The following is a 12,866-nucleotide window of genomic DNA, read 5'->3' on the forward strand; positions in this document are numbered from 1 at the left end:
ACGTACGATCGAAAAAGATTGCGTATCTGTCTAAAAATTCTTTCAACCTACTTATTATCAACCGTCACTAAGATAGTAGATCATTATTGTAGTTATTATGTAATGATTATCGTACTACACGACGACTGATAATTTGGAGATACTAAAAATATTGATTAGGTAACAATTCTTTCAAATAATTGAAGAAACATTACTTGAAATCTTTGACAAATTTACAAACTCAATTTCATATTACTGTAATTAAAATGAGTAATAAAATACAGCGGTTGAAAAGAAGCTGGGTAAAAATAATATCACGCTAAAGATAATTGAAACTCTGCAGTAAGGTGATGAGATATATTGCAAACGTTATACCTACGTGCCAAGAAAACAGACACTCACTTGTCAACCACCTGTTGTTATCACAGCAGTTCTTGCCAGAGCAGCTTTCGGAAATTTATTTCCTGTATTAGAGACAATCACGTGGCTGGCTTACGATTAGCGACAAGGAACCTTCGGCAGCAACAAATGTTATAACGTTTCTTCGATTAGCCGCAAACGTCTCGAAGGATATTCGATATTTCCAAGCTGTGGAAAAATGAATCAAAGTTATGGGAGTCGTACAGACGATATATTTTCCGAGTTCATTATCGCCGTTTCCGGTTGTCCGCAAGTCGTTCCCGCGGGGAGTATCATCAAAGAACTGTTTCTACCCAACGGTAATTAACCTCAACAGAAGCCGTATTTCGTGCGCAAACGAATCGTTTGAGAAAATGCAACGAAACGTGGTATAAAAGCGGGGTTCTCCGTACTTACGTAAGGTGTACCAAACACAAAAGCGTGGAAGTGACGTGAGTTGAAATACAGAGAATCTGTGTTTGCTGTGTTTGCGTTGGTTTTCATGACGCGCGAATAAAACCATTTGTGGAACAAACGGTGACTCGAGAGTAGGTATGGAACTAAGTACCAGCGAGGTCTGCAGAGACGACGAAGCGCGTGGTCGCGATACGCTCTGTTAGTTTTTCCAAGTTCGTCAAGTAATGAGGGTTTGATACGGTAGAATGGTTTTCTGGACCAACGGAAGGAGCCGACTGATGGAAGAAAATAGGGCTGAGAACAACCGCGTTGGAATTCTTCATGCCTAGTGGCTAACCTCGGTGGATGTTCTTCGGGGACTGACCGCTGTTCCTTGGCGTTATGGAGCCAGTGTAATCTCTACCTTTCTCAGTTTCGTTACAACTCCGCGGACCGACCAACTGTGACTGTCGGACTTTTCGTACAAGTGGTCGGACCGAGACTTCCGTACCAGCCGCGAGACATCGTGTACCAAGGCATGATTCAAAGTCTCTCTCCGACAAACTGCCCGCGGCCCAACGTTTCTTACAAACAGACATAAGGAAGACGAGGAGTTGAAGTAAATCCGATAATGGAGTTGCTCGCGAAGCATAATCGAGAAAGCTTTAGGAAGATTATTTACAGTCAAGTTTGTATAATCTCCACTACGGATGTATTAATTCCAGATTCTCTTCCGTAAAACAGAATACCCAACAGACTCCGGTGAATGGTTGTAATCGTTGCGAAACTCGATTGAATCTCGTTCTTTTTTTTCCACGATTCTACTCGGATTGCTCAATGTCCGATTCGGAATGGCAGTCAAGGACGCGAGTCCAATGCTGCCCGGAGACATTGTCGAATCTGTCGAAAGGTCAACGAGAGACACTGAAAGGTCAGCCACGCCACGCGTACGAGCAGCCTGTAGGTGAGGGGGTCAGCTTTCACTGTTCGGCACGATCACTTCTATTCCTGCCTACTCCGACTAAAGCAATCCGTTAGAGAAGAAAAAAGAACGTCTTATTCACTTTTTCGAAGTAATTTAATGACCAGTTGGGGTCGATTGTAATTCTCGCTGACCCGTATTTACAGCGACGAGGGTGAGCCGGGATTCAAGAAAGTTTTCAAACCATCATAGGGACGCGCTATAGGCTCAGCTGTAACATTTGGAGCGATTAGTCGATGTTTTTTTGTTGGTTTGGAATTTCTCTTCTCTTCGACGACTGTAACGTTGTTCAAGGTCGACGATTTGTCGAAACCGCTGGCTGTGGACAAATGTTCGTTTGAATTACGGTTCGGTGGAGATTTGCCAAGAGGCCAATCAGTAAATCCGGTTCGTACTTCGGTTGGCGGTAATCTCGCGGGTAGAAACTTATTTCACAGAACGTTGGTTATACATAGTCGTATTTTTTTACCTTTATTTCTGTGCTGCAGTACAGTGTTAATGTGAACTGCTGCAGGCCGCTGTGAGAAAGTTATCTAGTTCGTTTTCTCAGGAATAAAAACAAGGGTTACTTATTAAAAAAAATATAGATATTAACTCAAGGGAATCTTTACAAGTGGCACTGTCTGCATCCAACACGCCAGTTGCTTTCCAAGCAATCTGCGAGAGACGCCAATTTTTTTGTAATCTAAATCAGTCATGGACCATTAGCAACTTGATGACTAATCATTCCGGTTATTGCGATACCAGTGGACCTGGAAATTTCGTCGAAAAGTCAATAAGCCTGGGAATTTGGAACCGTGGGCGAAGAAGGAGTCGATTCGTTATTTAAGCAGATTTTGGTAGATTGAAGTTTACCAAAATCGGTTTCTGGAAACTTGCGGGCGGCGGCTTTAGCTGCGGATTGACGGAGTGGCCAACTAACTCGGTGTAAATTTACTGGGAACAATCGTAAAGTCAGGTGGAACTGCTGAAACCGCAGACTTTGAAGACCGCATAACCACAAAATGGACATGGACGTGTAAACACCCGGCGGAACCGCTGCGTCAGCCGGTGGAAGTTGTTGGCACCGGGCTAACATTTTGGTAGAAAAGTTTCCGGTATCACGGTCTATGTGTATACATATATATCTCTCTTTACTTCCTTCCCCTTTCTCCGTACTTTTCTAGCTCTCAAGGACTCAACTACGAGCGGCATTCGTACTATCACTAAAAAGGCCCATGAAGCAACAGATTGACGCGTTGGTGCGGCGAGAATTTGAGTGATCGATAACTCGACTTGGGTAGGGTACATCCAGGGTAAGGCTTCTTTCCATCGTCAAAACGTGGCGACCTATGATTAAGATTTTTTCAGACACGATTCAACGCGCCAAAATCCAAACCAAACGCATATGCGAAAAGTGAATTTGAGGAGGAGGCGTTTGAAGTGTTGAAGAACGACAAGGTTTTGAAAAACTTGGTACAACACGCGAGAAGAAGATGTAGAAGGGAAGCAATTGTTTACGTTAAAGTGTATCAATCTCAGAAGAGCACAGCGAGACGAGATGAAAACCACTCTGTATACTCGCGTGAGAGTACAATAAGCCAGTTTCCACTCCAATTTTCATACGACGTTATTAAGTTGCCATGGAAACATAGAAGCGTCCAGTTTTTTCGATGATTGCCTAGCTGCACGTACCCTGTCTCTTGGTATTGGATAGGGTTCAATGCCATGTAGCGCCGCATCGCTGCGTCATTGAAAGAATTCTTCAGAATAGTAACAGTGTAGAAACAAAGTACCTCAGCAGACTTTCTTCGGAGTGATTGTATTAAACGGCCAGCATCGTCTAGTCGAAACTCTGAAGGAAGTTTACGATCTACCTTATGATTTCTGTCAACCGTCCAGACCGCTCATTTCTCAGTTCCAGTGTTTTCGAGGTGCCTGCCTGCAGGAAATGACGCTGTGCTTTAACCTCGAGCTTTGACCTTAGGCCGGCAAGCACACAATATAGGTAATATAAGACGGTATTGTATCTGCGCTTCGCTTCGTCTCCGTCTTTTCTTTGTCCTACGTCGGCCCACTTTGCTCGACTTTGTTCAGCAATGAAAGGCCGACTGTGACCCGCACATCAGAGCGGCGGAACTGATAATTACTGCCTTTAGCACCTTACGCTCTATGCCCAAAAATGGGATCGAAAAGCGATCCATCTCCTGCAATGCGATCAAATGGATGACTGATAGGAGTTCGTCTTTCGGGTCAGTTAACTTTTCAAACGATTATAGCCAGTCATAGTCGCGGTACCAAGAGATCTCGACCGGACTTCATCAAAGTAGAGTCAAAACAGCTCCCAAGTTCAGACTTGCGCAGGTGCTATTAAGCGGCCAAGGTAGGCTTGTTTTAATAACGAGCCGATGGGCCACCCACGCGGATGGCGCCCAAGAATGAAGGTAGGTAAAGTCCCAAGTCTCAAGTCTTAAGGTGGGTAATTCTTGACGTGAAACTTTCGGGACTAAACAGGGATAGCACGGCTGCACGGTAGTGGTAGAATATTCGTTAGAAACCCGACTGTATTAAAGTGAAGCTGGCTTGAAAGTTCACCGATAAAAATTGCAAGCAGCATACATGTGCGATTAATTATTCTAGTAGAACGTATGAAAAGGTGCCGGTTCAAGCATATCGTTATAATTTCTATAAATGTACATGTGCTTTCATTTCACCAGCTAGAATGGGCGACCTAAGGAAGTCTGAGCTTTTCTGAAATCAAAGATTTTCCGCAACGACATTATCTACTTGAGAACATTTGACGCGTTGGTGCATTCATACGTAATTAAACCGAGTTCAGAAACATACCGAGCTTCGATTAACACGGTGGACTGTTTCCTTGGACAAAAGTAAACGAGAAGTGTTTCGGTGAATATACTTTTAGCGTGAAGCAAAAACCGAGCGATGGTTTGTTTCGGTAATGAAAATACTCGGCGTACGATAAAACTACTTTTGCGTGGATCGTTGTTGCTTGTTATCTAATTGCATAAAGATTAAATGATTGCAAAGCCAACAATGACCATCGCACTTTTATAACCCGACGTTAAGAGGCATTGGAATTTGTCGAGTCACACCGTAGTCCACGGAGACCGGACTCGGCTTCGAGGTACGAGTAGGTATAGGTACACAAACAAGTCCGATAGAGACGGACTAATGAGAAAAAGACTTGGTAGGTGAAGGTCGATGACCTATCCTTATTTGCTGTAATCTAACCGATACCTCTTTGACTCGTTTTAGTAGCTTCTACACCAAACGTCTCCATCGGTTCATCGAAGTAAATCAGAAAAGTTCAATACTGCGTAGGTCCTTAAGTACTGCTACTTTGTCCTTATTGCGATAAATTGTTGAAAGTTCAACATTGAAGTATGGAATTCGGGATGGTTTTGAAAAAACGAGCATACTCGAATTTCTGTGGTTTGCGTCTTCCGCTAAAGGCGAGAACTGGAATTTATCAAGTGAATAATTACACTGCCACCTTCATTCTAACCATTGTCTTTGTCCTGTTGCAGTTGTTTCAAAGTGTAAACATCGATTGTACGAATGACGTTTGAAAGTGTATCGGCAAGCTGAATAATTATTTATTCGAATTAATCGTGAAAATATTTATGCCAGATGCGTAAACGACAAGCAACTCTACAAATAAGGTTTCAGTTTCTCGTTGTCGATATTAATCCTCGATACTGGAAACATAAGGTCTCAGTTAGAGACCGAAATCAACCTGGTGGATCAGGAGTGGTGATAATCCACTTTATGAGATTACGCCGGTATTTCATACCTCGGAGGCTAACTAACGGCCATATAAGTATGCGTACGGGATTTTCTACATATCCGCACAAACGAAACCGTAGAATATCGTTCTAAAGGGATGAAACTCGCACTAAGGTAGTAGCCGCGAGAATATACAGCGTGTGTTTTCGGTCCGACAATAGGGAGAAAAAATGCATGAGATTGAAAACGAGTGTCTGGAGTGAGATGTCCTCGCAATTGAAGAGCGGATGAAATCGACATGTGGAGTCGGTTTAAAACGTGCTCCATGACGGGGTCGCATAGAAATTCGTTGAAGCGGTGGTAGAAAATGAGGGTAATAAATGCTCGGCGGGTCCGGAGGTCCCGTTGATGTTATTTACTATATAATGCGAAGAGGTTCCTCTCCGAGGAAGAAAGTCTACAAAAAGAAGGATACACGAGCGAAGGCGTAGTGTACCTTGGGTTACAGAGTGTGGTGGAGGGCGAGCGAAAGGACACGTGTAACTCCTCTCCCTGGAATGTTGTAGCGCCTTGAACATGAATTTCGAAAAATTCTCAAAGGAGACATATATACGCATATGTATCTATAGAGAGCTCGAAAGTCCCGGAGGAATAATCGTTTAGGATCGAGACAGGTACACAAGGACGTGGAGGGGTAAAGGCGCGTATCCGAAAGGGACAATATGCAGGGTCCCGCGACAGGGGGTCCTGACCCCAACAAACCTTGTGCAACATTTATTACGGGGACAAAACATTCTTCGATGTCGGCAACGAGAAGATGATTAATGATCTCCTTTTGTCTCCGCATTTATAATAAGCGCGAAACTCCGCTCGTCGTTGGCGTAACGGAAATTGATTCTTTTTTTCATTCTATACCGCGATTTGCCCCCTCGTTATTTCGACGAAATAATCCCTTGACGAAAGGACCAATTCGCATGGGGGGAGAGAAAATTGTACGGCCCGACTTTTCAGGGTGAATCGCGTAACAAGCGGCGCCTTCGTTTCATCATTTTCCATCGGCTGGAACGACTTACATGCGGCTCTCCGACTCGGGTTCAATATTTGAACGAAATATCTCAACGAACCTGCTGCAGGTCCTCCATCCGCTCTTTATTGATCATCGATCATCGGAATTTGACGCTTATAAGTCTTGAAATCTCGATAGCCGTCCTTTCGTTAGATTGGCACGTGATAGATTACGCTTAACAGTGATTGATTCCACGTTCCTACGGAACACAGAAGGACAGAAGGAGGACCCGCAGGATAGTCGTGCCCAGGATTCTAAGAATCTTTTTTTTTTTTTTCTTCACTATCTTTCTCGACGCGTCTCCTTTCATTCTTCCTTTTTCTTTCGGCTTCTTTTTCTCCTTCCGCAGGTCGGCCCGTCTTACTAGATTTCGGATCACTTCGCCCCATCATTCATGTCTCCTGGTCAAGGTCTACTCATTGTATTAATTATAAGGCATCGGCACGTTTTTCATTACTGATGGACGTACGATTCGTCGGCAGATGTCCCGGCTTCCTCAAAAACAAGTCGCTTCGAAACTACGGTAATGGAGACTAGCATAAAATTCAGGCCGGAAAATCTGGCTCCGAACCGTGATTACAGCGGTGCTGATTCTGTGTCATAAAAGAAGTAGCGACGTCTGCAGAATCAAATACTATCCTCTAAATCTAAAATCAAATTCGAACCTCGCATCAATAGAAAAAGTTGTTCGATTTAAGGTTTCTTTATCATATTACAATATCAAATTTAACTTTCGTTTTGACCTACATATACAATATGTATCTACAACGTGTCAATGTGTTACGTAACAGTGACGCAGTATCGGAAGCGTCAACTTCGAAAAACTTTCGCAATTTCATGCAACATGCACGGTACCTACAAACCAAAGTTTTATTGCAAGCAAATTTTTGAATCAAAGATAATAAGATAGATCAAATTTACTGAGGATCGAAAGGGACAATCTCTTCTCATTTCACGAACAGAGTTGTGTGAAAGATTTTTTGGGACTGAGCGGGTACATATTCCCAAAGCTCATACGAGACCCAATTGAATTCCTAGGTCATTTTAGAGCACGAGGCTCTCTACACGTGTCATCTTTTACGGTAAAAACTTCCCGACTGAATTGTCAACCACTTTATTTTCCCCACCCCCTGTCCCTTTGGGGAGCGGAAAACCCAGGCGAAATATGAGAGTTTCCGGTTTCGCGGGTAGGTAAACTCTCGCTCGTAGGAAAAACTTTGCTTATATCCACCCACCCTTCACTTCACTTAAGAAAAACACTTACTTTACCGCTTCGAATATAACCCCCAACATATTATACACGTATACACGCCGCAGTCATTTTTCTTACGCAAGCGTCACACCTGATACACGGTGAAAAAAATAATTCATCGGATCGGAAAATTGTTTAGTGTTAATATAACCTCGGTAAGAAATTTTTTTTACAACGGTAAGAATTTTTCATGTTTAATAAATTATTTTTTACCCTGTAGGAGAAAAATTATAGCTTGATAAAATTATTTTTTTCATTCCTCTTTCCTCCCCTTTCGAATCTTATACACGAACGTTGACAGAGCTTTTCCTCGGTGAGAAATTGGAAATAAAACTTATTCGCACGAGTACTTCCCTACGCATGCGACAGAGTGTAAAACTCGCAGTTGAGATATATTTTCATACGCTCAAATATTTCCTTCTTATCCTACACGTCACTGCTCCCGAAAGTGCCGTTTGTTAAATAATAAATTCTCGATTTATGCGAATGAAAACATTTTTCACCGTGCAATTTAGCTGATATGATTTCACAGGGCTGTGGATCGGGTTCATTTTTTTGTTCATCTCTGAAAGTCATCATTGCATTTTGGTTTCATCCAGAGAATAAAAAGTACTCGAACGAATACAGTGATCGAACGAATACAGTGATCGAACAAATTCATAATTATTTTGCTATACTCTGAAAAAAAAGAAGATTTTCCGGGGTACGACGGATCCCCGCTAAAAATATTATATATTTATATTTTTCTTTAGAATATTTTTCCATCTTTTAATTCTACCGGTATTGCATAAATCATTGATTATCTATCAATATATATTTATGACAAAAAAAAATTTGTATTCTCGAGCAAACGGCCTTTACCTAGAATATAATTTTTTTAAAAATCTTTTGTTATAAAGGAATGTTGCATACTTTGATTCAACACATATTAAACAAACCTCTAACAATATATCAGTATTAAAAAAAGATACATATATTTGTTAACATTTTTCAGGGTTCCGTCGTACCCCGGTCTCCCCTATATTATACCGACTACTCAGAATCCTGACATCCGGCAAAACTAATTTAACGAAATTTTTATCCGGGATGACAAAGCGGGTCAGAGTTTAGCGAGTGTAACTGATTTCTGTTGTCACATGAAAGCCGTTGCATCAGAGATACGGCGGGGAGGGGGGATCAGACCGCAGATTTCCGTTAATATTTTCTCCCTCTCTCTTCACGGACGACCGGAAGATTGGAAAATCAAACCCGACGGATAAGCGTTAAATCGATATTGTTAATACACCATTCGGACGTGAAACGTACCGGTCAGGAGTATCGAGAGTGGATGAGGAGAGTCAGAGCCGGTGTCAGAGGCACGAAGCGTCGCTCCGCAGCTGAAGTGTGACGATTGAAAATGATAACGGACGTAAATTGAGTCGTGCATGGTGAAAGTCGACTGGGGAAAAGAAAAAAAAACCCTCGACCATGGAATTGACAAAGCTTGTGAAGCAGTGATATCGATCCGGATCTCGCTCTTGTTGTATAATGCTCGTAATGCCTAAACGAATACGTACCTACCCAAATGAAACGACGGATTGCGGACGCAGGATAACGCAGGGAATAATCTGAAGCCTGCCGTCTACTTTTTACCGTTTCATTCAAACAAAGAGAACTACAGAGGGCGTTTCCGAACGGGAGGTACGGACTGAAATTCATTGAAACGGGACCTCCGACAGAGATACGGGTCCAACTGGAAATTGGATAGAGGTTGGAAATGATTCGTAAGGACAAATAACGCGAGGAATCCATTTTACTTTGTGCAAAATTCAATGTCGGTTCTCTGTGCGCTGCGGATACAATTTTCTCTCCAACTGTAACCGGCGGTCATCAACGAGTCCGTAGTCACGAATAGACGGAGCGGCGATATTCCTTTCAAATCCAATCAGAGTATCGATCAATAAATTTCACGATACCGGAACATATACAACAAATTTTAAAGATGATAAATCTGCGATGTAAATTTTGCCTGGGATTTTTCGAGAGATAGGCGGTTCGAATAAGTCGTCTTGTTATTTTAGACATAGTTGGATAGAATTTGGTGACTGATATTTTTTAGACTTCAAACGTACCCATTTAACCTTCAAATTATTACACATATAACTCGCTCGATAAACAATTTGGAGGTTGAAAAATAGAATGTCTGTATACCACAGAAGAATAGGGATATCGAATTTTTAATGATCCGAATATCTGATTTATCGAATTCCAAAATGTAGAAAGTCGAAAAATCGAAAAGTAAAGATATGGAAATTAGCCAAACGTGTCTAATTATATCTTTCCACAATTTTTTACATTTATTTTAACAATTTTATACTTTAGCTTGTCGAGTGTTCAGTTATTTATTTTTTAAATTTGCTATTTCCACCCTTTTATTGTGTGCAAATTTTACGCATCGACGTAGATTCAATAAAGTGCTTTTACTATCACACGCAGTGCACTTGAAAATCGAAATTTATTCGAATATATATTCCAATCAAAGATGGCAGCGTCTGTCGAATTCATTAAAATGTATTGAAGAGTAAAATAGGTCCGATATCGTTGGGTGAAAGTAAGAAAAATGTGATCGAGGACGACGGTAGGAAAACGAGATGTACGTACGTCGCGAAGATCGGGGAACGACGTGAACTGAATAATTTCACTGCCGGAGAATTGTGAAAGAAGGGAAAGAAGCGGAAAGGTTGGAAAAGGGAAAAATGATAATTGAAAGGTCACGGCAGCCGTTTTTGGGTTTCGTGAAAGGAGGAAAAGCCACGTAAAACATTGAAATGTGGTTACGTGCTCGGTCAGAAATTATTACCAAACGTACGTTTATTGCCGGATCCTTCTTCAAGACGTAACCTGTCGCAACCTTGGGTTCAACCTCGTGCTGCATAATTTCTTTATCGCAATGTAAGGCAGGTGAGGTAAAAACCCGGCAATGCCTCTTATGTCTTTTAGCAAAAAGCGTTTTTACTTTTTACCCTTTTTTGTATTTCATCCCTTTTCTCTCGTACAAAGCTTTGCGTGCTTTACGAACGCGATGCGGTAAAGAATTCCGAGCTAAAGGAACACCGATATAATACTGATAAAAACGAAACAAGGGTAACAGAGATAAAAAAGTATACCGAGTGTACGCAGTTTGCGTCGTTGCTGCGGGACAATTTCATGTTATTATAAAAATAAACGGTCAATTATCCTTGAGATAAAACTCGCCAATTTGTTTTTAGAATTCATTCGCGGACAAATAATAATCTTCGCAATATTACGATATTATGAGAAGTTATCGATCGATCGATCTAAACAGCTACGATGTAACAGAAATTACTTTCATTATCACACTCCGTGACAAAAGATGGAAAACGATGGATTCGGGCAAGATTTTAATCGAATTTTTCTGAAACACAATTATGTATAAACAATATTTTTTGCCCAAAAACGGGATGTACGAAATTTTTCTTCATGTGATATTACAGCATTGCAGACTCCTTTTCTGAAGCTAATTAACCCGTTAAAGTCCAGGTAAAAACTGGGCCAGACAGCGTCAAACCAACTACTCCGTTCATAGTAAAATAAAAAAACAAGTATATGTATTTATTCTTATGCCATTTGCAATAGTTCATAAAAAATTATTCGAAGAAATTATACCGAAAGTCATTATTTCGAAAAACTGACTGCACCAATCGATTCTACGAGAAAAATGATAAAAATAATAACTTTCAGTATAATATGTTTGAATTATTTTTTTTATAAACAATTGCAAATCACACAAGATTGCTATGAACAGAATAGTTAGTTTGGTTTATAATCTGCCCGAGTTTTTTCCTCAGTTTTAATGAGTCGACAACGAAACTCTGACGATGAAAAGGAATAGTACGAGACATATAACCAACAATTAAGTTGTTAAAATACGAGTGATTCAAAATTAATTTCAACCGAGGCTCAAACTTTTTCACGAATTATTTTCCAAGAAATGATTACATAGTTCGTTCGAACGATTCTGCATTTTTGATCATCACCGTTACCGCAAGTTTCCAGAAAGATATCCACGGTTCTAGATGAACCTCTCTTACACAGGCATGAATCTATGAAACAGTCTCACGGTTAAGTGTTGATTTTTGGCGGGTTGAGAGGGTTCATGGAATGTGGGTGAGGCGTATAAGTTCTCTCCCTCTCTCTCTCTCTCTCTCTCTCTCCCCCTCTCTCTAGCTTGGTTTTACGTTTTATAGTAGCCATACACCCGTTTAGCGAGCAGCAGGTGTGGCTTTAAGGGAGAGCAGCGAGCTCGTCGCTGGCTCAGCAATTACGCGTTAATGACTTAAGTTAACGTATTAATTATTTACATTCAGCTACGGAGCTGCTTATAAACATTCTGAAATCCTCGTTATACTCATCGTTCTTATTTCCCCAAGAAACTCTGCCGCAAAACACCGACAGTGTGAAACTCGATTTTTGGTATTTCGCAATTTTCAGTCAGAGGACGGAAGCGATTATTTTATCGAACCACCCGGTGTACTCTTACCTTTTATGCGAATAACGCGCACATACGTCACTGTGTTTTCACGCGGAAGAATTACTCGCTACTTAAAAAGCTTTTAAAGTTTGATTGCAGCTTTTCACGAGACCGCGTGCGTTGTTTCCGCCCCCTCGAATCGTTTCTACGAGAATTAAACCTCCCCTTACACACACACACGCGACACAAAACCAACGTTTACTCAGAATTAGTTCATATACCACACGCCTGCGTTAAATCAGACAAATTAATTTCCTTGTACGACTATTGAACGATAAAATTCAATTTCAAAATCGACAAATTTCTGCAGAAATCTACGCATTTTTATTTTTTTTTGTCTAATTCAATTTGAAAGAAGCTTCTCTGTCAAATCCGCACACGGAAAGTCTAGAGAAGTAAATCGACGATAGTTTATCCGCAGTATCGCGTATCCTGTTAAAATTGTTACACGAGGTAGATGTACGAAAAAAAGTAGGAAGAAAGGATCACGGGGCTGCAATTGACTATGCAGGGTGCAGCCCTCTTCGTTCGGAAC

General features: G+C 41.2%; 1 protein-coding gene across 3 annotated transcripts in view; it reads right to left on the bottom strand.

Annotated features, from left to right (window-relative positions):
* The window catches only part of alpha-Man-Ia (alpha-Mannosidase class I a), a 276,024-nt gene that overhangs the window by 31,459 nt on the left and 231,699 nt on the right, over window positions 1–12,866 (bottom strand). Inside the window, exon 2 of one of the 3 annotated variants that reach the window (XM_046637263.2) lies at window positions 382–567. The exons of the other annotated variants lie outside the window; for them this stretch is intronic. The gene's annotated coding sequence lies outside the window, so the exon portion shown is untranslated. The remainder of the gene's footprint in view (window positions 1–381; window positions 568–12,866) is intronic. 3 annotated transcript variants of the gene reach the window in all.

The sequence above is a fragment of the Neodiprion pinetum genome, chromosome 1 (genome assembly GCF_021155775.2).
Source record: "Neodiprion pinetum isolate iyNeoPine1 chromosome 1, iyNeoPine1.2, whole genome shotgun sequence".
NCBI lineage: Eukaryota > Metazoa > Arthropoda > Insecta > Hymenoptera > Diprionidae > Neodiprion > Neodiprion pinetum.